The sequence below is a fragment of the Phoca vitulina genome, unplaced genomic scaffold (assembly GCF_004348235.1).
Source record: "Phoca vitulina isolate PV1807 unplaced genomic scaffold, GSC_HSeal_1.0 scaffold20, whole genome shotgun sequence".
Lineage (NCBI taxonomy): Eukaryota > Metazoa > Chordata > Mammalia > Carnivora > Phocidae > Phoca > Phoca vitulina.
In genome coordinates this window covers 41,679,946-41,704,889 of record NW_022589723.1, presented here as the reverse complement: position 1 = coordinate 41,704,889, position 24,944 = coordinate 41,679,946, and the positions used below count along the sequence as shown (strand labels likewise).

At 43.8% G+C, this 24,944-nt stretch overlaps 1 protein-coding gene across 3 annotated transcripts in view; it reads left to right on the top strand.

Annotated features, from left to right (window-relative positions):
* TMEM266 (transmembrane protein 266) overlaps window positions 1-24,944 on the top strand; it is a 119,792-nt gene that overhangs the window by 23,004 nt on the left and 71,844 nt on the right. Inside the window, exon 2 of one of the 3 annotated variants that reach the window (XM_032417986.1) lies at window positions 19,941-20,092. The exons of the other annotated variants lie outside the window; for them this stretch is intronic. The gene's annotated coding sequence lies outside the window, so the exon portion shown is untranslated. The remainder of the gene's footprint in view (window positions 1-19,940; window positions 20,093-24,944) is intronic. 3 annotated transcript variants of the gene reach the window in all.

Sequence of the window (24,944 nt, the reverse complement as noted above, 5' to 3'; positions counted from 1 at the left end):
AATCCCTGTTATGTCCCAGTCACTATCCTAAGCCTTTTGTAAGTTATTGAATTCATACCAATGCTACAAGTTAGATGTTATTTTAATATCCATTTTCCAGATAAGGAAACTGAAGTACGGAGAGGTGAAGTAAGCTGCCCAAAGTCATGCAGCTAGAAACTGGAAGCATTGAGATTGGTACCCCTATTGTCTGGCTCCAGGACCTACCTCTGCCTCGCACTGTTCTGTCTCCTCAGGAGGGGCAGTCCGGGCGCCAGTGACCTCATCACACACACTGAAGGGACAGGATATACTAACCCAAGTTGATGCAGCAGACAAGATGTTGAAGAATATTTTTTAAAGTAACCTGGGGTAGTTGCCTCTGTAGGTTAAGGCTAGGGGTGGGAGGCTGAGGGAAAAACCTTTACTTTCTGTCATTTTATATACTTTTGAACCATTTGAATTGTTTTTACTATATACATGGGTTGCTTTCATCGTTTAAAAATCCTACCCCTACTTCAAGACCATATGAAAGAGTTTCCTCCAAAAGCATGCCAAATTCCTTTAGTAAAAAATGGCCTCTCCATCCTCTGAGCTCCCATAGGGCTTTGCCTCTGCCCTCTTTAGGACCTACTACTGCTGACTTTACTACAGTTGCCTTTGAAAATGTCTTGATGACAGCATCTTTGTCAGATTTCTCTGGCTTATCTCCATAGCCTTGGCGCCATGCCCTGCCTATGGTATGTGCTCAGTAAATGTTGAATAAACTGGATGAGTGGCTTCTGCTGATGCCAGACTATGTCTGTTCTCTTCATGTCAGGGAACTTGGAAAACGTAGCTTAAGTATGTCCATGTGTCAGTCATCGTTTGCCACCAGGGACATGGGGTGGGAAGAGAGAGAGATGTAGAGTAGACACTCTGTTCCAGCCCTCTAGAAAGACAGAATCACAGAATAACAACACTGACATAGATTTTAGATCTTTAAGTTCAACCCCATCATTTTACAGATGAGGAAACTGAGGCCAGCGAGTAGAAAGGACTTGAAAGCCCACAACTAAATTGTAATAACTGTATCAGCTTAGATTATTAAGGGTTTTTTTGTTGTTGTTTGTTGTTTGTTTTTTGGTTTTTTGGTTTCTGTTTGTTTTTTTTTTTTTAACCAAAGCAATACATGTTCAATGCTTAGCTTGGGTTTTTTCCCTATAATCTTTTTATGTTTTTATCTGAGCATGGTTTTGAGCTTTTCTTTTTCCTTTGGTGGCCACACGTTGGATGTCATGCTGCAAGCTGGCACAAATTCTTTTTGGGTGTCAGGGAATAATGAGTGGGTGGATAGGTGCATCAGTTAGTGACTTTCCCCCAGGATAACATGGCTGGTCATTGCTGAGGTTTAGCAAACCATCTCACTGAGGGACACCAAGCAGCTGAAGTACCTGGTGCAAAAGCCCTTCAGAGTTGCCATGACAACTACAATTCGTTCTCTAATTTCCATCATCTGTGTAAGGGTCAGGGTCAGACCCTTAAATACGCCACAGAGGTTAAGGCCCAAAAGAGGAAGCTCCTTACCCAGGCTGTGACAGTGCAGCCTCTCCTAGACTCCGGAATCTGCATTTTGTTGAAACCACTGAGCCTTGTCTGAAAAAGGGGCCAAGAGAAATGGACCCAGAGGACACTGTTAATCCAAGCAGCACCATGTTGTGAAGAGATGTAGGAGACCGACCCAGATTCCAGGCCTGGCTCAGGCACGAACTCCTTAAGTGACTTTGGGCAGGTCAACACCCCTCTCTGAGCGTCGTTTTCTTTACTTAAGAAGTGAGATGGTTAGACCAGTCCCCGGATGATGTCCAGCGGCTCTTCCAGAATGAAAATGCCCCAACACCACAACTGCAAAATGTCTCGTTAGTATCCTGAAAAGGCAGATCCTGCTCCTTTGGGGACTCTAGCGTCAGACTCACATAGAGGAAATAACCCTCTCCTTACCCGTTTATTACCCTCAGACTCCACTCACCTACAGACAGCCAGAGCAGAGGGAGGGCACCCTGAAGGCAGGTAACCTCCCCATCCCTAGCCAGCTGCCCACTCCAGTGGACGAAGGAGTGGGGGTCAAGAGCAGATCACTACACTTCAGATAATGCCTTCGGTTGGATGACAGACTTGGGAACCACCGCAGCTACTCACACAGTAAAAATCCAGCTTCCAGGGTGCCCAGGTGGTTCATTTGGAGGAGCGTGCGACTCTTGATCTTGGGGTTGTGAGTTCAAGCCCCACGTGAGGTATAGAGACTACAGGAAGGAAGGGAGGGAGGAAGATTTAAAAAAAAAAAAAAAAAAGATCTGGCTTCCTCAGCTGGAAGTAGGGATATGCTTCTTCCTACTGCCTAAAGACGGAGGCTTGTGGGAGGAGGTCAGCAGTATTGGGAGGATAAAGAAACCACCTGGACAGAGGCACAAAGCGATTGGGTAACTTGAAGTGACTCTCCAACTGTGTCCAGACCCCCAGCATTGTGTGTCACTAGTCTCTTCATGAGCCGTCTGTCCCTCTAGCCTCTCCACCTTCCCTACTCCTCCACTTATAATTCATTCATTCAGCAAATGTTTCCTGAGCACCTATTGTTCTTGGTGCTGGGGATAAAAGCCCTGCTCTCAAGGAGCTTCCATTCTAATGGAGGAGATACTTAGTAAATAAATAATCATTATATCTATTATGCAGATGATGGGACATACTGTGAAGAAAGATAAAGCAGATAGAAGAGAGAGGAAATGTGGGCAGAGCATGCTATTTGAATGAGGATGGTCAGGGAAGACCTTGCCAATGAGGTGACAGTTGAGCAAAGACCTGGACAGGAGGGGACAAGCCATGGGACCCCTGAAGAAAGCACTCCTGGCATAGAAAAGGTCCAGAGGTGGGAGTGTGCTTGGTGTGTTTGAAGGACAGAGTTGGTGGGGCTGGAGGGCTGGAAGTCCAAGAGGCAGCGGGAGGCAGAATGTAGGACCGCGAAAGCCATCACACACTGGCCAGGATGGGAAACCACTGGGAGGTAGTAAGCGGGGAAGTGACGTGTCTGCTGTGTGGAGGGCAGGTGAAGGTGGGGGCAGGGAGAGTGGTTAGTTGCCTATTGCAGTAACCCAGCTGAGAGATGCCCGGGACTGAGACCAGGATGGGAGAGGTGGTGAGAAGATTGGGCATGTACTTGGAAGGTAGAACTGACAGATTTGCTGACACATTGGGTGTGGGGCATGGAAGGGGGAGTCTAGGATGACTCCAAGGCTTTTTGGCCTGAGCAACTGGAAGAATGGAGTTGTCAGTAACAGAGATGGGAAAGGCTGTGGTGGGGCAGGTGAGACATCTAGGCAGAGAGGTCTGGTATGCAGTTGGGTCCATGAGTCTGGAAGTAAGGGAAATACTTGAGGATAAAGATATATTTTGAGCATCGGCAAGTAGACCTGTCCTATTCAACACAGAAGCCACCAGCCAGGGGTGCCTGGGTGGCTCAGTCATTAAGCTTCTGCCTTTGGCTCAGGTCATGATCCCAGGGTCCTGGGATCAAGCCCCACATCAGGCTCCCTGCTCAGCGAGAAGCCTGCTCCCTCTCCCACTCCCCCTGCTTGTGTTCTCTCTCTCACTGTCTCTCTCTGTCAAATAAATAAATAGATAAAAATCTTAAAAAAAAAAAAAAAAAAAAAAGGCCACCAGCCAGGAGTCCCCTAGCCACATTTCAAGTGCTCACCAGCCAGATGTGGCCAAAGGCTACCGTATGGGACAGCACAGACATAGTACACTTCCGTTGTCACAGGAAGTTCTGTTGGACAGTGCTTATATGTCTTGAGACTGGGGGAGATGAGGATGCAAATCCAGGAGGCCATGGATTCCTACATGCCAGTAATGAGTGTGTGTTGAAGAGGAGGGAGTGATTGACCAGGTCAGATGCTGCAGTTAGGCCAGGGAGATTGAGGACTGAGATTTGGCCAGTAGATGTACTAAGGAGGCTGTTGGTGAGCTCAATTAGAGCAGTTTTGAAGAAGTAGAAGCAAAAGCTTGAGTGAAATAGTGGATTTAAAAGAGAATGAGAAGAAAGAAATTGGAGGCAGCACATGTGCACACATTTTCAAATGAATGTGCTAGGAAGGAACAGAAAAAAAGGGTGCTGCTGGAGAGACTGGTGATGGTAAGGAATGTTTTCAGGATGGGAGGAGTGATGTAGCGTGTTCGAAGCACTTGGGATCCATCTAGCAGAGAGGGAGAAATTAGTGATGCAGGAGTGAAGAGAGACAGTGAGAGAATTATTAAGCAGATGGGATCTAGTCCTTAGGTGTAGGGTAGGCCTTGGCTAGGATTTGAACAGTTCATTGGAAGAGAGGGGGGAAGGCAGAAGCAATGGCAAGGCTGCAGATAAGAAGGAAACTCGGTGGGCAGTGGGGGCAGGGTGGCAGCGTCTAGAGCTTCTCTGCTGATTGTCTTAGTTTCCCCAGAGCCATAAGAAAGAGGTCATCAGCTGGGTGTGAACAGAGGCATTGGAGGTGTGAGAAGAGGAAGGGCATCAAGTAGTCATCTGGGAAAGAGGGAGAGTGATGGGATTAACGATTGCCAGATCCAGCTTTTAGAATTGACCCTGTTTTGCCTCTGTGTGGTCACATATGTAGTTTTTTCTTATTGGAGAGTCCTCTCCACTTCCCTACCAGTTTGTCTTCCCAACAAACCCATGGTCCTGCAAGGCATAGCTTGGGAATTGCCTCTGGAACCTCCCTCTCTTCAAATTCTGATCATGTCACATTGTCATTATTTGCTTAAATGTTTGTTGCTCAAAGGCCGGGGTCAAAAAACATTTTCTGCAAAGGACCAGGTAGTAAATATTCTAGGCTTTGTGGGCCATACGGTCTCTGTCACATTCAGTCTGCCGTTGTAGTGCAAAAGCAGCTAGACAATACATAAAAGAAGAGGCATGGAACAGTCAGTGGGCTGGATTTGGCCTGCAGACCTTAGTTTGCCAAGCCCTGCACAAGGAGATGGCAGGGATGGTGTCTGTTATCTCTATCACCCCCATACCTAGTGTGGGATCTGGGTACCAGGTAGGGGCTCAGGAAATGTTTGAAAGGATGAGAGATGAATGGATGTGCTAGAATAAGTGTTTAGGCCTGCCAAGGTACATACATTACAGACAATGCTCCCTTGTACATAGGTCTTCAATGTCCAGTGCACCTTTTACTAGCCACATGTGGCTGGTGGCTCACACACTAGAGGATGTAGCTCATGCAGGGCACGTGATGAATGTGTAAGGTACCCCACTGAGTCCTCCTCCTGAAGCGTGTCTAATCCTCATCGCAACCTTATGAGAGAGCAACTGCTACCTCCATGTTCTAGATGAGAAAACCAAGATTTAAGAGGTTGCTTGTGCCCAACTAGTATGTTGCAAAGCTCAAATTTGAACCTAGGTCTAAGTCTAAAACCTTTCTTTAAAATAGAATATTTGAGCTGGAAGTTTCTTCAAAAGTGTTTGCAAACTGTCAACTCCATAAATATCACTTGTGTTCCCCGCACCTATCCCAGTGTCAGGCTCATCCTAGGAGCTGAGATATTTGAATGAGCAAATCCGGTCCCATTTTACAGATGTGAACATTGAGGTCCAGAAAGGGAAAGAGACTTGTTCAAATCCCTCAAAAGAAAGAAGTTGAGGGGTCGGGGGAGCGCCTGGGTGGCTGAGTTAGTTAAGCATCCAACTCTTGGTTTCAGCTCAGGTCATGATCTCAGGGTCCTGGGATGGAGCCCCATGTCAGGCGCCAGACTCAGCATGGAGTCTGCTTGAGACTCACTCTCTCCCTCTCCCTCTGCCCCTCCTGCTCGGGCTCTCTCTCTCTCTCTCTCAAATTAATAAGTAAAATCTTAAAAAAAAAAGGAAAGTCAGGGCTAGAACCTACACTGCTGGTTCCCACTACATAGCTTGTGTTCCGTGTCCTTCTGTTGTGCAAGTGATCAGGCCAAAGAAACGAACGGAATTCAGTATCTGAAATGTTCTTTGTATTTACAGGGAGAGATTTTAGCACACACTGTCCCTCCCCCACTACTGTGTCTACAGCCTCGGAACTTGCCGTAAATGTTCCTTGCAAACTCCCCTCTCTCCCTTCACTCTCTCTGTTCAGCAGCCCAAAAGGCGAGCAGGGCAGCCAAGCCTGCTCAGTGATGGGGAGCCAGGTCTCTAAGGGAAGCTGCATAAACGGGCAGAGCTCACCTCACGTGGGCACCACCCCTAGCTTCTTCCATCTTGGGTCATGCTCCGTCGTGACAACTTGAGCTGTTTCCCTGGCAGGAGGGCAGCACGAATCTTTCGGAGGGTCATGCTGACAGGCAGCCAGTGGCTGCCTACCTGCCTGGATGCCTGGGACTGGAGCCTGCTTGCTGAGGCACCCTCAGGCTCTCTTCAGGCCCAGCCAGTCAGCATCCTCCCAGGGAACTCCTAGCAGCCTCCCTCCTGACAGGGTCAAAAGAATTGACACAGATTATAGAAGCTTAGAACTGAAAGGGAGTTTAAAAATCATGCATCCCAACACTTTTCAAACTGTGAGGTCCTAGAAATCTCCTGGGAATCTTAAGGTACAGATCTCTTTTTCATTAGATGAGAATCTGCATTTCTAACAAGCTCTCACGTGATCCCAATGCTGCCACTGGTCCAGGGACCACACTCTGAAAAGAATCGATCTAATCCATCCCTATCGGCCTTTGTTATAGGTGAGGAAACAAGGGGGAGGGATTACAATCAAAATCACAATACAAGTCTCCTAAATATTAACCACACTAAGCAACTGTATTTGCTATGTGCAGAATTCTTTGGCACTTACTTTATGTTAATATCCTCTTCCAACTAGATGGCTGGAAGCAAGTCTGTATCTTATTCTTCTGTGTGTCGCCCTTTGAGTCCCACCTGAGGGGCCACATGAGCCATGGAAAGCACATTTACCTGGGGCTGGGCCACCGGGGAGGGTCTTTGCACCAGGTGCTCCTGGGATCAGAGGCACAGGGGGGTGGACCCCAAGCCGGTGCTAGAAGACCTCAGCAGGTACCAGAGGTGCTGGGCGGCTGGTCACCCTGAAGGGCAGGGTGAGGATGGAAGCGGGACAGGTGTAGTGTGGGATTTGGCAGAGTCCAGAGGGTCATTTTGCCTTGTTCTGAACTCAGTCCATGGACTGAGAGAGAAGGCTGTGGGCTCTTCTCATTATGTGGTCCCCAGGGCATGTGGCAGAGACAGTGAGGCTGCTTTGCAAGCAAGGAGTCAGGCCCAGCACCGAATTCCTACAAGGGCTCTAACATTTGTTGAATAAATGCACACTCAAGTGTGCTTCCTGGCACACTTCAGAAGTGGCAGTGGCAAGGTTTTCTATTTGACTTAAAAATCAGTTATTCTTTTGAAGCCAGTGAATGGAGCACAGACAGAGAGCCAAGCATAAGCCCATAGACCTGGATGTCAAGCAGAGTTGCCCAATAAATGCTGGAGGTCAAAGATGGCCCAGGCTGTCTGTCTGCTGTGGTGCTTATTTTCCCAAAGGTAAAAAACAACAGGTAATGAAAAGACAAGCCACAAACTAGAAGGAAAATATTTGTAAAACACGTATCTGGTAAAGGACTTGTGTTCAAATTATAGAAAGAACTCTTAAAACTCAATAATAAGAAAACAACCCAGCTAAAAAGTGGGCAAAATATCTGCACAGTTAGCTCACCAAAGAGGCTGTACAGATGTCAAATGAGCATATGAAAAGATGCTACACGTCATAGGTCATTAAGGAATTGCAAATTAAAACAACAAGAGGGGCGCCTGGGTGGCTTAGTTGTTAAGCGTCTGCCTTCGGCTCAGGTCATGATCCCAGGGTCCTGGGATCGAGTCCCATGTCGGGTTCCCTGCTCAGCGGGAAGCCTGCTTCTCCCTCTCCCACTCCCCCTGCTTGTGTTCCCTCTCTGGCTGTGTCTCTCTCTGTCAAATAAATAAATAAAATCTTCAACAACAACAACAACGAGATACCACTATATACCTATTAGAATGGAAAAATCCCAGAACACTGACCGCACCAAACCCTGGTGAGGTTGTAGAGGAACAGGAATTCTCACTCTTTGCCTGTGGGAATGCAACATGGTATGGTCCAGCTACTTTGGCAAACAGTTTGGCAGTTTCACACAAAACTGAAGGTACGTACTCTTACCATACGATCCAGCAGTTGCACTCCTAGGTATTTACCCAAAGGGGTTGTCCACACAAAAACCTGCACACAAATGCTTATAGCAGTTTTATTCATAATTGCCAAAAACTGGAAGAAACCAAGACGTCCAATAGGTGAATGGATTAACAAACTGTGGTACATCCAGACAATGGAGTTTAAACAGCAATAAAAGATATGAGCTGCCTAGCCACAAAAAGACACAGAACAACTTTAAATGCATATTACTGAGTGAAAGAAGCCAATTTGAAAAGACGACATGCCTATGATCCACCTATATGACGTTCTAGAAAAGGCAAAACTGTAGACAGTGAAAAGATCAGTGGTTGTCAGATTTTCAGGGCGATGGAGGGAGGAGTGAACGGCTGCAACAGAGGGGGTTGGGGGGCCGTGAAACTATTCTGTAGGATACTGTTATGGTGGACACATGACATTATGATTCTGTCAAAACCCACAGAATGTAAAACACAGTGAACCCTAATGTAAACTGAAGAGCTTATGAAGTATCAATATTGGTTCATCATTTGTAACAAAGGTACCACACTAACATAACATGTTAATAATGGTGGAAACCATTGAGACGGGGGGGTCTCATTGGGCGGGGGGAATGCTCTGTACTTTCCACTGATTTTCCTGTAAGCCTAACACTGCTCTAAAAAAAAAATAAAGTCTATTAATTTTTTTAATGTGCTACTGAATTCTGAAGGAAGATGATTTGCCGCATAACAGCTCAGCTAAGTTTCTCCTTAGACACCAAAATGACCTTGCACGTTCACTGCTGACGACATCTCCACAAGCTGCCACAGCACGGCATTGACATGCTGAGAGCTGTCCTCGAGTTTGATGGATTATTGAGGAAAACTTTTTGAATGTGGGAAGCACACTCATGGGGCCACCCAAGAGCTTTGCATTACTTTTGTCTTTAGAAAAGCCACCGACTAAATCTGGCACATAGAAATGTGCCAGAGAGATTTTTTTTTTTTAATTTGCTGATTAGGAACCCTGACCTTTAAGGAGCTGATGGTCTAGAGTAGATAGAACATGAACATAAACCACTATAACAGGAAGTAGAAAAGTAATTCATGCCCTGAGAGAGGTACAGTTGAAGTGGGCGGGAGAGAAGAAAGAGATATCTCCTCTCTACTGTCCTCAAGTAGAAGCTGGTTTAGAGAAGGTTGGGTGGGAGAGCCAGGCATGACTGGGGCTTGTGGAATAGGGGAATCCATATTCCAAGCAGAAAAAATTCTGGAAGCAGAGGCAGAGAGGTGTGTGTGTGTGTGTGTGTGTGTGTGTGTCCGTCCATGCACTAGGAACATGGTGTCTGGATAAGGTGGCTAGAGTGCAGTGCATGGAGAAGGATGAGGAATGGTTTAAAAGGTTGAGGCCAGATGGTGGAAGGCTCTGAATCACAGGCCAAGGAATTGAGACTATGTTCAGTAGGCAGTGGGGAACCACTGAGGGTATTTGAGTCAAGGAATGAGCAAATCACAGCTATGCTCCAGAAAAGGCATCTGGTGGCAGCTGTAAGATGTATCCGAGAAAAGAAGCGTGGAGGTAAGGACACATGTCAGGAGGCTACTTTAAGGAAGTAACAAGAACCCAGCCATGTCTTCTGCCGCTGAATTTCCACAGTCCCTTCTCTGTACCTCTCTTATGCACTGACCAATTTTTACCCTGTGTACATATTTTAAACAGTATATTTAGTTCATTATAAAGGAAAATTAGACAATATAGAAACAAACGGTTAACAGTGGTCTCACCACCCAGAAATAATGACTATTACCATCATGGGATCTGTCCTTTCAGATTGCTTTATATATAATTCACACATTGGGTTTCTTATATTGGGCATAGTTTTAAAACCCACTTTTTCTAATTTATGGTGGACATATATCCCTGTCAATCATTATATCTAGGTGTTTGTTGTCATTCATTGGTTTTTGTTTTCATTTTCCCAGTTTTTAAAATTGTGAGATATACAAAACATGAAATTTACCATTATTGACCTTCATGTCGTTCAGACTGCTGTACAACCATTTCTGTTTGGTTCTAGAACATTTCATAAGCCAAAAGGAAACCCTGTACCCATAAAGCAGTCACTCCCCATTCTTCTGTCCCTCCAGCCCCTGGCAACCACTAATCTGCTTTCTGCCTCTGGAGATTTATCTGTTCTGGATATTTTATATAAATGGAATCATACAATATGTGGCCTTTTATGGCTGGCTTTCACTTAGCACAATGTTTTCAAGTTCTATCATACCTAGATTTTTTTTTTAAGATTTTATTTATTTATTTGACAGAGAGAGACACAGCGAGAGAGGGAACACAAGCAGGGGGAGTGGGAGAGGGAGAAGCAGGCTTCCCGCGGAGCAGGGAGCCCGATGCAATGTGATGCGGGGCTCGATCCCAGGACCCTGACATCATGACCTGAGCCGAAGGCAGATGCTTAATGACTGAGCCAGCCGGGCGCCCCTCATATGTAGGTTTTTTAATGGAAATATCCTTTTTTAAAAACAAAAGATGCTCATGAACAAAAAGCACTGAGATTTGAGAACTCTTCTCAAGAATACCACTTCTCTGCCTCCTTATGTATAACTGTGATTGGGAATATAGCTATCCAGACCTTTTAGATGAACGGAAGTTGATAGGAAGCAATCAACGTATGCCTTTATCCAACATATTCTATTGTCTCCCCTTTTCCATCACCTGATGTGAATGTTTGAAGGTGCCTTAGATTTTCTAATCACTCTCAGGATTTCAGATAGGCTCATTTTTCAGAAGTTGAAATATCCCATCTAAATCAAAACTTCAGTCTCTCATCTAATCAATACAGCCTGACCTACAGACCAGCTCTTCTGCTGCCCTGACACACCCCACTCCCTCTGTGCACTCTGCCTCCTCCAAGGATGCTTCTGCAAGTTCCTTAGGAACCCACCTCCTGTGTCTTGCCTACTCACAGCCCTCCCCTAGCAAGGCCAGGGAGGAAGGTGTTGCATGCACCATTCCACTGGACACATTGCCTAACTTCTTAGGGCTACTCTTAGTTCCTGCTTTGGCACTATGCCCCTGCGACCCTTTGGCCTAAGAGGCAGCCTTCTTAGGTGGCTGGTCAACATGCCCATAGGAAATCTATAACAACAGAGGGTACTTTCCATATCTGTGACCATCCCGCATCATTTAAATGGCATTTCTAGATTCAGGGAAATTCCCAAATTGAGTCCACCATCCAAGGTAGTAGCCTCCCTTGCCGCCAGGGTGCCGCTGTTTGACCTATCTCTGCCAGTGAGATGGAGCTGTGGGACCTAGGACCTGGAAGGGAGAAGGAGAGAATGTTTGTGTGGTGCCATAGCATCAGTGATACTTTGGCTGGAGCAGCGCCAGGGTCTGGTTGGTGATCCCGACCATGTAGTTTCTATGCTTGGCTCTCTGGCCCACCCGGGATTCAGTATCCTTTAAAAATCCATGCTCTGCTTAAACTATTGAGTTTAATTTTCACTAAGAACTTTGGTGCCACATCCTTGCTTAGCTGGTGGCTAAGGACAAGCTGCTTTCATCACTGCCTTCTGTCCTCACCTGGCCATCTCCCACTGCCCCAGCCAGCCTGGGAGTCTGGCATGAGTTTTTCTAGCCTTCTCTCCTACGGGCTGTGGGGTGTAGTAGTTACTGGACCAGCTTGACCATCTGTTAGTTCCAAATAGATGGTCTGGCATCTTTCTTTAGAAAATGTGAGCACTTACCATGTTTGTCCTTAACTTTAGGGCATCCACACAACTCTAGAACAGTAGGAAAGTGCAATTCCACACTGTGTCACACACACATTTTCTATGTACTTTTCATAAAATACATATCATAAAAACATATATCATCATATATGTTATTTTATGACCTTTTTATTTAATGTTACATTGCAGACAATTTTCTTTGTTAATGAGAATAATTTTCATTAGTTTCAATAGTTCATTTTTTTAAAAAAATCAGCTATATTGCTGAATGTATAACTTAAAAACAATAAAAAGCACTCATTTTAAATGGACACTGTGACCATCACCAAAATCAAGATGTAGAATGTTTCCATTATTCCAAAGAGTTCCCTCATATCCCTTTGCAGTCAGTCCCTCCCATCCCTCAGCTCTAGGCGACATTCATCCTTTTCAATAGCTACATAACAATCTCATAATATACAGGTTCCTTATTTATTTAACCAGTCTCCTATTGATGGACATTTATATAGCTTTCAGTTTATGATTTTATTCCTGTATCAACAAATATTTTTGGAGCATCTGCTACGTGTTAAGCATGGTGCTATTAAAACAATGATCCAACAAACATATATATGTGTGTGTGTGTATTTAATAGCTTATTTCCTTAAAATCTATCTCCTAAAAGTGCAATTGCTGGGTCAACAAAAGTGCATGTTAAAATAATTTTGATAAATATTATCAAATTACCCTTCAGCAAATTTGTAACAATTTACAGTCCTGTCAATAGTGTGTGTGAATGGCCATTATTCCCACACCATCATCAGTGCTAGCTTTTATAAACCTTTCCCAGTCCGTTAGGAGAAAAATGGTTTGAATTTATGTGTCTTTGTTTACTGATAAGGTGGGCCATCTTAGGGTCTGTGACTTTTATTTGGTTTGTGGAAATCAGGAGCCAGCCTCCCTTGTCTTCACCCCTCAGAGTGAGGCTGTGGCTAGGCTCTTCCCTGGGTCTCTATCCACTGAGCTAGAAGGTTGTCCTGTCCTGTTGGAAGTTTGGCAGAGGTCACCCTTTGGTTCCTGATAGCTCCCTACTTCCCCCTTGAACAGCCACTTTGGAGAAAGCCCCCCCCCAGGGTAGCACTGGCCCTGGTCTCTTCCGTGATTGGACCTGCCCTGCCGGTGCACCTGAGCAGGTCTACACCACGGGAACTGGCCAGAGGAACAGATTGCAGAGCAGCTATGATCAGCCCACCTCTGCAGCCTGGGGGCACTTGCTGATAATGGAGAAGATTAAAGTTGCCCCCAGTGTGGCCGCCACATCTCTCTTGGCTCTCCCAGGAGACTTCCCTGACCCTTCCAGATTTAGGAGTCTCAGTGAGATGGCTCTTTGTGGCTCCTCAGGTTGCTTCTCTCTTGATGGATGTTATGGACTGATTGCCCCCTTCTGTACTTTTACACCTGAGCTCCCTCTCCCCCTTCCCTTGGCTTTTTGGTCATTTAGTAGCAGAAGGGAGAGTTTGCAGGGTGGCTCTAGACTGCTTTCTTCCTCAGCTATCCTGATATTTAATTTAATTTATTTTTATCTTATGTTTTAAATGTTCAATATTAACAATAATACCATATTCACCATCTTCAGTGCTAACACTGGATCAATAGTTTCCCAATATTGAAACGATCAGGGTCTTCCAGTTGATGCACAGATTTAATGTGACAGTATGTAAGTTTTCTCATTGACAAGCTGTTATTAAATTGCGTACCTTATATCGGTGGCTTCTTAGAGACAATTTGTGGTGGTAACAGTAAAAATTTCTCACATGCCGTACTACTTTGTCACCTACCAGGATCAAATGAAATACTGTGACAGTGCCTGAGGTGGGTCCGTCACCTCATCCCAGTGGCAAAACTGGGCTCTAAGGGATTTTCCCAGTTTCCATACCTCTATCCCATGCAGCCTGTACTGCGTTAAGAGCCCAGTTTGGGACTTAGAGTTGTTTCATTGTGTTTTCTGAGCCTGGATGTAAACCTTGTTGAGAATATCTGTAGTTTGTTCTGAGTTGAGGGCAGATAAGAAAGGACTATTGAAGCCGGAGAAATGGACTCAGGGCCCAGAGCTTCTAGAGATGATGGAGGATTTTCCAAGTGTAGACAAGCTGGGAATGGCAGGCAGTTCACAGAGGGCTGGCAGGAGAGGGGACTGGAATGAGCTGAGGCCCAGAGGTGTTTGTGTAATTAAAGAGACCCTGATTGTGGTTCTTGAGTAAAGCTAATAGGAGGTGGGTAAGTTCGGTAGGCCAGGTTTTCTCAGGTGGTCAGTCACCTGGGCTGCAAGGAAACTCCAGTTCCTGGCTTCCTGGATCCAGATCACTAGAGTGGCCCAGGAATCTGCATTTTAGGCAAGCTCTGCATGTATTTCTCAGGCCCAATGCAGCTAGAACCTCTGGTGGACACCATTGGCCTTGAGGCGGGAAAGCTGATGTTGTCTTCTTACCCTTGCCACTGACCAGATAAGTGGTCCAGGGCAAGGCCAGGTCACAACAGCCGTGTGAAGAACCACTGCCTTTTCAGTTGTGCAGCCCACACTGCCTTCCTCCTGCCTTCCTCTTGCCACATCTTCACTCTGTACTGCTCAGCACATGTCCCCTTTAGTCTTCATTCACATATTGCTGCTTTGGAACCTTTAATCTGATGAGACTGGAAACTTGAGAGCAGGGATGGCCTTAGACCATGTTGCATCCCAATGCCCAGCACCAAGCTTGGAACTTGCTGGGATCTCTTTAAATGCCTGTAATCTGAGGGGTCCTGACCCACATAAAGGCATGTAGATACCTTGGTTTGCATTTGCCCCAGTCTCTACCCTTTTTTAAAATAAACAGTGTTGTTTAGAAGGAAGTGAGGTCTTTGCAGCATCCCCGGAGATGCCCCTAGAGCACCATTGCACAGCAGTGTCGTATAGAGGGATAGCTCCAGCTGGGAAGCTTCCAACAAGACCTGGGTCATACAAAGAGAGGTATTAGTGAGTGGCACTTCTCCCCAAATCCTGACCTAAACCAGAGCCCCAGCTTCGTGCCAATGAGCACTGTGCCATTGGTGTTCAAATGGGACATTGGCCAACATTTTGGCCATTGTCATCATGCAAAGACCTGTGATCTATGAAAGGAGACCTGACTTCCCTGGGAGTGAGGACAGGAGGGCACAATTGTGGAGGGGACAACTTCAGGAAATCCTGGTGCCACCTTCTGACAGTGTCTGGTAATGTTTTGGGCACTGTCTTATATATTGGTACACTAAAGTTGTGAAAAATAGGGTGACTCTTCCTAAAATTCTTCTCCTTTGATAAGATATCTAGTTGGTCAGGAACTATATCTAGCTTAAGTTCTGTATTTTTACCCATTCTCTTTGCTAGCTTGTAAGTCCTGGCGGTAGGCACAGGGTGAGCACCCAAGAGAACCCAGAAACTGGTTATTTGATTGGTTTGCTTTGGATGGTTGGGGTTTATGGCACAAGGAAGAAAGTAGGATTCTCAGGGGATTGACTGTTGCTGAAATGGCCCATAGGAATACCGTGACAGGATGGTCCCTAAGTCAACTAAGTATATTGTGGCATAAAGATATGTATTACTAGTTTTGCTTTCACACTTGTGTCCTGTTCTTATTCCAGTGCTCCATGAGGAAGGGGGTATAATTAAGCAAGTGTTCACAGCCACCCTCAACAGCTTGTGAATGATTAAGACTCTTCCCTCAAAGAGTTGCACTGGAGTATGAATTATTACAGTCCTTGGGAAAGCAGTCTTGTTTTAACTGTTAAAATTTTAAATATATACTCTTCAGCCCACTAATGTCACTCCTGAGACTCTATCCCATACAACTGAAAATAAATACAGATTGAAATGTATGCAAGGATGTTTACTGTAGCATTTTCACAGTGGCCTAAAAAAAAAAAAAAATCAGGAACTACCCATCAGTGGGCAAATTGTAAACTAACTTATGGCACATCTACACCATGAAATACTATGCAGCCATTAATTAAAGAATGAATCTGAGTTTTCTGCTTGACTTGGGAGAGGGGGTTTCTACCAGATATTGAGCGGGAAAAGCAAAAAATAGATAAGTATGAATAATATATACTTTTAAATAAAGCAAACAACTGTACAATTATAAGCACAAAGAACAGTGAGGAAAGATACATATAGATTTAACATGGTCATATGTGTGTGCACATATGTCTGTTGGGGGAGGACAACAGTAAGGCAGATAATGTGGGGGAAGCAGGCACCACTAAAAACTTGAATTTTATGACAAGCAATTTACGTAAAGTTGTATATGTGCATGTGTGTATATATATGAATTAAGAAATCAGAAAAAGGTATAAATCTTTATCTGTTGACCAGAAAGGATGTCCATTATATATTGATAAGTGATAAAAGCAAATTGCAGAGTTGGTTTTATTTTGTTAAACACAAACCCACAAAAATTAGCCTATATATGTGAGTACATGTGTACATGATTCTGAGCAAGGATTTCTACACCTGGGTGTTAACATAGGGACCTCAACTGAGATGTGAAAGGTTAAGATGGAGGATGGAGGGAAACTTCATGCTTTAAAAATATACATCTTTGTATTTTATGTGTTGCAGTGGACATTTGTCTATAATGTATCAATTATCTATTGCCACATAGTAAACTACCCCCCAAAACTTGATGGGCTTAAAAAAAAACAAACCTTTCCTTGACAGATGGCTGAAGGAAGAGGGGGATTGTGCCTGCCAGTGTGAGGAATCATTAGTTGCTTAATATTTATAAGGAAGTTTATAGCTTTCAAAGCACTCTTGTAATGTTTCATTATTCTCACCTTTTTGAATTGTAATTTCTACCTATGCATCTGTCTATCTATCTATGCCTCTGTCTCTATCACTAGTCCACAAGTTTCTTGAGTGCTGTGACCAGGTCTCATTTATCATGATAATATCAATGTTTAGTATTGTTCCTGGAACATGGAAGATGCTAATAAAGAACTGAATAATGAATTTAAAAAAAAAACAACTTTATTTAGTTCATGAGTCTGGGTTGGCAATTTAGGCTGGGAACAGCCAGGTGGTTCTTCTAGTCTTGCCTGAGCTCACTCAGGAGGGCAGCTGCCTGTTGGCTGGCCTTGACTGAGGCAACTGGACATCCTGCAGCAGGCCAGCCCAGGTGTGTATGTTGTCATGGTGATGTGCAAGAGAAAGGGCCAGCCCAAACACATGACCAATGCTTCATGTTTGCTGATATATTGGGGTACGACAGAGAAACAGAATCAATAAGATATATATATTATATATGTCAATAAAGTGATTTATTATAAGGAATTGACTCACATGATTATGGAAGCTGAAAAGTCTAGCGAGGAGAGCCAGTGGTGTAAGTTTGAGTCTAAGTCTAAGAGCAAAAGACTGATGTCCCAGCTCAAAGACAGTGAGGCAGAGAGAAAGAATTCTTTCTTACTCAACCTTGTATTCTTCTATTCAGGCCTTCAACAGATTGGATGAGGCCACCCATATTGGGGACGGCAACCTACTGTACTCAGTATACTAATTCAAATGTTAACCTCATCCAAAAACATCTCCACAGGGGTGCCTGGGTGGCTCAGTTGGTTGGGCATCCAACTCTTGGTTTCTGCTCAGGTCGTGGTCTTGGGGTCATGGGATCGAGCCCTGCATTGGGTTCCATGCTGGGCATGGAGTTGGCTGGAGATTCTTTCCCTCTCCCTCTCTCCCTGCCCCTCCCCCTGCTCATGCTCGCACTCTCTGTCTCTCTCTAAAATAAATAAAGTCTTGAAAAACACACACACCTTCACAGACATACCCAGAAGTAATGTTTAAATATCCTTTTTTATGTGTCGGGTTGACACATAAAATTAACCATCACACCCTCCAATCCACTTGGACAAAGCCAGTCACATAGCCAAACCCAGAGACAGGGTAAAAGGGCAATGAAAAGTTATGAGACTATCTTGGTCCATTCAAGCTGCTGTAACAATACCACAGCCTGGGTGACTTCAACAAGCATTTCCTTCTCTCAGTTCTGGAGGCTAGGTAGTCCAAGATCAAGGTGATGGCAGATCTGGTATCTGGTGAGAGCTCTCTTCCTAGTTTGCAGACAACTATATTCTTGCTGAATCCTCACATGGCCAAGTATCTCTTCCTTTGAGTGCACTAATCCAATTCATGAGGGCTCCACCCCCACGATCTATCCAAAGACCTCCATCTTAATACCATTACATTGGAGTTAGGATTTCAAAACAGGACTCATGAGGTGGGACAAAAGCATGCAGTCTGTAACAAAGGGGGCATTGGTATAGGGAGGGTAAAGAATGGGAGTCGCTTTCACATCATACCATTTGTAGTATAAAAGTATTGAAGAAAGAGGACTTTTTCCCTCCATTTACCTAAGAATGGTCACTTACCTGGTATCATGTGGAATTCAGCAGCAAAATTAATTATATCTGGGTTCTTAACATATTTTAGTTAATATCACATAAAGCAAAATATTGCTTTGGCGGTTTGCAAAGTTTGGCATATATACTTAAGATTTGCTTGGTTCCAGAAGGTGGGGGGTCAGGGGTAACGGAGCAGCCGTTACAGCCCCAGCTCATTGTTGGTACTTCCCAAAATCATAGATAATAGTTTCCCAGAAGCTCTGCAGAATTCCAGAGGGAGAATGACAGCAGGCCAGGGTTGAGGAGTGCCTGCTAGGTGGCATTCTTTTCAGGCCAACTGGGGGTAAGGAGGCAGTGAGGGGATCCTTTGTCCAGCAGGGACATGGTATATTCAATTTAGGGAATGTTTGTTAGGAAAAAAATATTGAGGGGAATGAAAAGATTATGAAAATGGTCTTCTTGGGCGCCTGGGTGGCTCAGATGGTTAAGCATCTGCTTTCGGCTCAGGTCATGATCCCAGGGTCCTGGGATCGAGTCCCGCATCGCTTCTGCCTCTGCCTCTGTCTCTCTCTCTCTCTCTCTCTCTCTCCCTCCCCCTCCCTGTCTCTCATGAATAAATAAATAAAATCTTTAAAAAAAAAAAAAAAAAGAAAATGGTCTTCTTGATTTTCTTCTTAGAATACCCAAATAATTTGAGATGATAGGATCTAGTTTTGTGTGATCTTGCTCCATGTTTCCCATACTTGATGAAACTGATAATAATTGATAGGCTGCATGACTACCTAAGTGAAGAGGAGCAAACACAATAGAAAGTTAGAGGCATCCATAGGACACCATACTACACCTAGAAAAGAGAGCCACTGTGGGCTCCCTGCCCACTATTTGGTAGCTAAGAATTTTGCAATAGACTGGAGATTACAGTGGGAGAGTGCTTGGTTACATGATTGATTGTCTTCATTTTAGTTCCTTGTTAATGGAGCAAGGTATTAATGGGTCAAGGTAACAAGGATGACCTTTTGTTGTTACACAGAAACCTTTCTCATTCAGCACAAGAAACACAACTTTCTCCTCCTGGGGGTGTGGAACATGATGTTCCTGAAAGGTGCCAATACTCAGTGGCTTCTCACTAAGAACAGATTCTCCAGCAAGCTTGATAATGGCAAAATTGAGCCTCACACATGCAATGCTTTCTAAATAAAAGAACCCTGAGATTTTGTGAGAGCGCATCCTCTATATTTCCTGCCAGCCACCAATATTTGGTCAGTCTTATTTGGAGACCTAGGAAACTTATTCAGCTGAGCCACAGAACCATATCAGAAGTGTCCAAACCTGGCCTGGCAGACGATTAGTTATGCCTGCAACAGCTCCTTTCCACTTCTTGCTGAGAGAATGGAGATTTGTTTATGGAAACAATATGCCCAGCCCCAGGGGATGAATTATGACTGGACTAGGCTCTCCTATCACTCCTTACTCCTTTGGCCAGCTGCCCATTGTCCCAGGCTTCTTCACGGCCATCTGACCATGTGACCCAGCTCTGCCCAAGGAGATATCAGGAGATGTTGGCTAGAGGGCTTGGAAAGATAATTCCTACAGAATAAAAGATCAGAGCTTATGAAGAGAAAGCCTTTGGTTCTTTCTTCCTGTTTAGGAGTTGGCATGCAAGCTGGAGCTGCAGCAGCGATTCTGCAACCACAAGGCAATAAGTGTGAGTAATGCATCACACAGAGGACTGGGGAAGGATGAAAAGGGTTTGAGTCCTTGGTGATATCTCAGAGCCACTGCCTCCAGGCTTATTCCTAGGTAAGATAATTAAAAGTCTTCACTGCCTAAGTCACTGGTAGTCAGGTACTCTGTTACTTGCAAATGAAATTATTCCTAACTGATAAACCTGGCCTCCTTCTGCCTGGCCAGGGTAGGTTCGGCTGACAGTTCCACCACAGTAGCTTTGCAACCAGTCAACTCTGTCTGCAAAATAGGGATTAAAAGGCCATCTTTACCTCATGTAGTTTCTGATTCAGAAGATCAGAATGTGGTCTGTGATAGAGCTTGAAGTCCGGAAATGTGATGCCACCAGCTTTGCTTTTCTTTCTCAACATTCCTCTGGCTATTTGGCATCTTTTCTTGTTTGATGCAAATTTTAGGGTTATTTGTTCCATTTGTGAAAAAAGTTGATGGTATTTTGATAGGGATTGCATTGAATGTGTAGACTACTCTAGGTAGCATAGACATTTTCACAATATTTGTTCTTCCAATCCATGAGCATGGAATGTTTTTCCATTTCTTTGTGTCTTCCTCAATTTCTTTCATGGGTATTCTATAGTTTTCTGAGTACAGATTCTTTGCCTCTTTAGTTAGATTTATTCCTAGGTATCTTATGGTTTTGGGTGCAATGTAAAGGGGATCAACTCCTTAAATTCTCTTTCTTCTGTCTCCTTGTTGGTGTATAGAAATGCCACTGATTTCTGTGCATTGATTTTATATCCTGCCACTTTCCTGAATTCCTGTATGAGTTCTAGCAGTTTTGGGGTGGAGTCTTTGGGGTTTTCCACATAAAGTATCATATCATCTGCAAAGAGTGAGAGTTTGACATCTTCTTTGCCCATTCGGATGCCTTTTATTTCTTTTTGTTGTCTGATTGCTGTGGCTAGGACTTCTAGTACTATGTTGAACAGCAGTGGTGAGAGTAGACATCCCTGCTGTGTTCCTGACCTTAGGGGGAAAGCTCTCAGTTTTTTCCCATTGAGAATGATATTCACTGTGGATTTTTCATAGATGGCTTTTATGATATTGAGGTATGTACCCTCTTTCCCTATACTGTGAAGAGTTTTAATCAGGAAAGGATGGTGTACTTTGTCAAATGCTTTTTCTGCATCTATTGAGAGGATCATATGATTCTTGTCCTTTCTTTTATTAATGTAGTGTATCACATTGATTGATTTGCAGATGTTGAACCAACTTGCAGCCCAGGAATAAATCCCACTTGGTCGTGGTGAATAATCCTTTTAATGTACTGTTGGATCCTACTGGCTAGTATTTTGGTGAGAATTTTTGCATCCATGTTCATCAGGGTTATTGGTCTGTAATTCTCCTTTTTGGTGGGGTCTTTGGTTTTGGGATCAAAGTAATGCTGGCCTCATAAAAAGAGTTTGGGAGTTTTCCTTCCATTTCTATTTTTTGGAACACTTTCAGAAGAATAGGTTCCTTGTTAATGAGTGTTTGGTAGAATTCCCCTGGGAAGCCATCTGGCCCTGGGCTCTTGTTTGTTGGGAGATTTTTGATTACTGCTTCAATTTCCGTACTGGTTATGGGTCTGTTCAGGTTTTCCATTTCTTCCTGGTTCCGTTTTGGTAGTTTAAGCATGTCTAGGAATGCATCCATTTCTTCCAGATTGTCTAATTTGCTGGCATATACTTGCTCATAATATGTTCTTACAATTGTATTTCTTTGGTGTTGGTTGTGATCTCTCCTCTTTCATTCATGATTTTGTTGATTTGGGTCATTTCTCTTTTCTTTTTGATAAGTCTGGCCAGGGGTTTATCAATCTTACTAATTTTTTCAAAGAACCAGCTCCTAGTTTCGTTGATCTGTTCTACTGTTCTTTTGGTTTCTATTTCATTGATTTCTGCTCTGATCTTTATTATTTCTCTTCTCCTGCTGGGTTTAGGCTTTATTTGCTGTTTTTTCTCTAGCTCCTTTAGGTATAGGGTTAGGTTGTGTATTTGAGACCTTTCTTGTTTCTTGAGAAAGGCTTGTATTGCTATATACTTTCCTCTTAGGACCGCCTTGCTATATCCCAAAGATTTTGAACACTTGTGTTTTCATTTTCATTTGTTTCCATGAATTTTTTAAATTCTTCTTTAATTTCCTAGTTGATCCATTCATTCTTTAGTAGGATGCTCTTTAGCCTCCATGTATTTGAGTTCTTTCCGACTTTCCTCTTGTGATTGAGTTCTAGTTAAAAAGCACTGTGGTCCGAAAATATGCAGGGAATGATCCCAGTCTTTTCGTACCAGTTGAGACCTGATTTGTGACCCACGATGTGATCTGTTCTGGAGAATGTTCCATGTGCACTAGAGAAGAATGTGTATTCTGTTGCTTTGGGATGGAATGTTCTGAATATATCTGTGAAGTCAAAGATGTAATCATCAAGAGAGTATGGTGCTGGCATAAAAACAGACACATAGCTCAATGGAACAGAATAGAGTACTCAGAAATGGACCCTCAACTCTGTGGTCAACTAATCTTCGACAAAGCATTAAAGAATGCCCAATGGGAAAAAGAGAGTCTCTTCAACAAATGGTGTTGGGAAAACTGGACAGCCACATGCAGAAGAATGAAACTGGACCATTTCCTTACACCACACACAAAAATAGACTCAAAATAGATGAAAGACCTAAATGTGAGACAGGAATCCATCAAAATCCTTGAGAAGAACACAGGCAGCAACCTCTTTGACCTTGGCTGCAGCAACTTCTTCCTAGACACATAGCCAAAGGCAAGGGAAGCAAGGGCAAAAATGAACTATTGGGACTTCATCAAGATAAAAAGCTTTTGCACAGCAAAGTAAATAGTCAACAAAACCAAAAGACAGCCGACAGAATGGGAGAAGATATTTGCAAATGACATATCAGATAAAGGGCTAGTATCCAAAAGCTATAAAGAGCTTATCTAACTCAACACCCAAAGAACAAATAATCCAATCAAGAAATGGGCAGAAGACATGAACAGACATTTCTGCAAAGAAGACACCCAATGGCCAATAGATGAATGAAAAAGTGCTCAACATCACTCAGCATCAGGGAAATCCAAATCAAAACCTCAATGAAATGCCACCTCACACCAGTCAGAATGGCTAAAATTAACAAGTCAGGAAATGAGAGATGTTGGCGGGGATGCGGAGAAAGGGGAACCCTCCTACACTGTTGGTGGGAATGCAAGCTGGTGCAGCCACTCTGGAAAACAGTATGGAGGTTCCTCAAAAAGTTGAAAATAGAGCTACCCTATGACCCAGCAATTGCACTACTGGGTATTTATCCCAAAGATACAAATGTAGTAATCCTAAGGGGTACCTGCACCCCAGTGTTTATAGCAGCAATGTCCACAGTAGCCAAACTATGGAAAGAGCCTAGATGTCCATCAACAGATGAATGGATAAAGAAGATGTGGTGTATATATATACAATGGAATATTATGTAGCCATCAAAAAATGAAATCTTGCCATTTGCAACGACATGGATGGAACTAGAGGGTATTATGCTAAGTGAAATAAGTCAATCAGAGAAAGACAATTATCATACGATCTCTGTGGAATTTTAGAAGCAAGACAGAGGATCATAGGGGAAGGATGGGAAAAATGAAACAAGATGAAAACAGGGAGACAAACCATAAGAGACTCTTAATCTCAGGAAACAAACAGTGTTGCTGGAGTGTAGGGGGGTAGGAGGGATGGGGTGGCTGGGTGATGGACATTGGGGGGGTATGTGCTATGGTGAGCGCTGTGTATTGTGTAAGACTGATGAATCACAGACCTGTACCCCTAAAACAAATAATACATTATATGTTAATTTAAAAAAAAAGGAAAAAATGTGGCCTGTGGATCAGCAAACCAGTATCCCCTGGGAATTTGTTCAAAATATGAATCTCAGGCCCCCACCCCAAACATACTAAGTTAGAAAGTTTGTGGTTGGGACCAGTAGTTTTCCAGGTGATTTTGGTGCAATGGAAAGTTTGAGAACCATTGATATAATAGTCAAATGGAGTGGTTGCATGTCAGACACCTGGGGAACTTAAAAAAAGATTCTCAAACTCCACCTACAGAGTTCTGATTCAGCAGTTCTGCAGTATAGCCTATGAATTTATACGTCCCAAAAGGCCCCCAGGTGATTCTGAGTAAACCAGGCTTGGAAACCAATGGGATGTGTATGCCAAGGGACCATTACACAAGTAAGGGTTGAGGAATTGACCTGGGCGCCTCTGGGGACAGGTGAACTGTATTACGGACTTTTTCACCTGGCAAGTGAGGGAACTGACAACTTGATCTTAGAAATCTTTTTTAGGGGCGCCTGGGTGGCTCAGTCGTTAAGCGTCTGCCTTTCGCTCAGGTCATGATCCCAGGGTCCTGGGATCGAGCCCCGCATCGGGCTCCCTGCTTGGCAGGAAGCCTGCTTTTCCCTCTCCCACTCCCCCTGCTTGTGTTCCTTCTCTCGCTATGTCTCTCTCTGTCAAATAAATAAATAAAATCTTTAAAAAAAAAAAAAAGAAAGAAAGAAATCTTTTTTGGCTTTAAAATTCCTAGGATGCCAGCCTGAATTTTGCAGATCGGGCTGGAACAAGCAAATGATATTGGTAATTACAAAGGCTAATGAGCAACAAGTGGATTTTACTAAAGTCAAAAAAAGCAGCCTCACTACCCACCATAGCCAGACCCTGTAAGTCCAAAACAGGTTTTCTCTTCTGCTTTTACTAGGTTTATGAGACAGCAGGTTTGCACTTCAAATGTTCATTTATAGAGTGCTAGACTACACCTGATTCGTGCTAGGCTTGTGCTTTGGGGTTATTTTATTTGGAGAATATTGTTTTTAAATAACATCTTCAGGGAGCTTGCTTTCTAAAATGTGCTGCTTGTTAAGGATCAAAACCACTGACTAAAGCA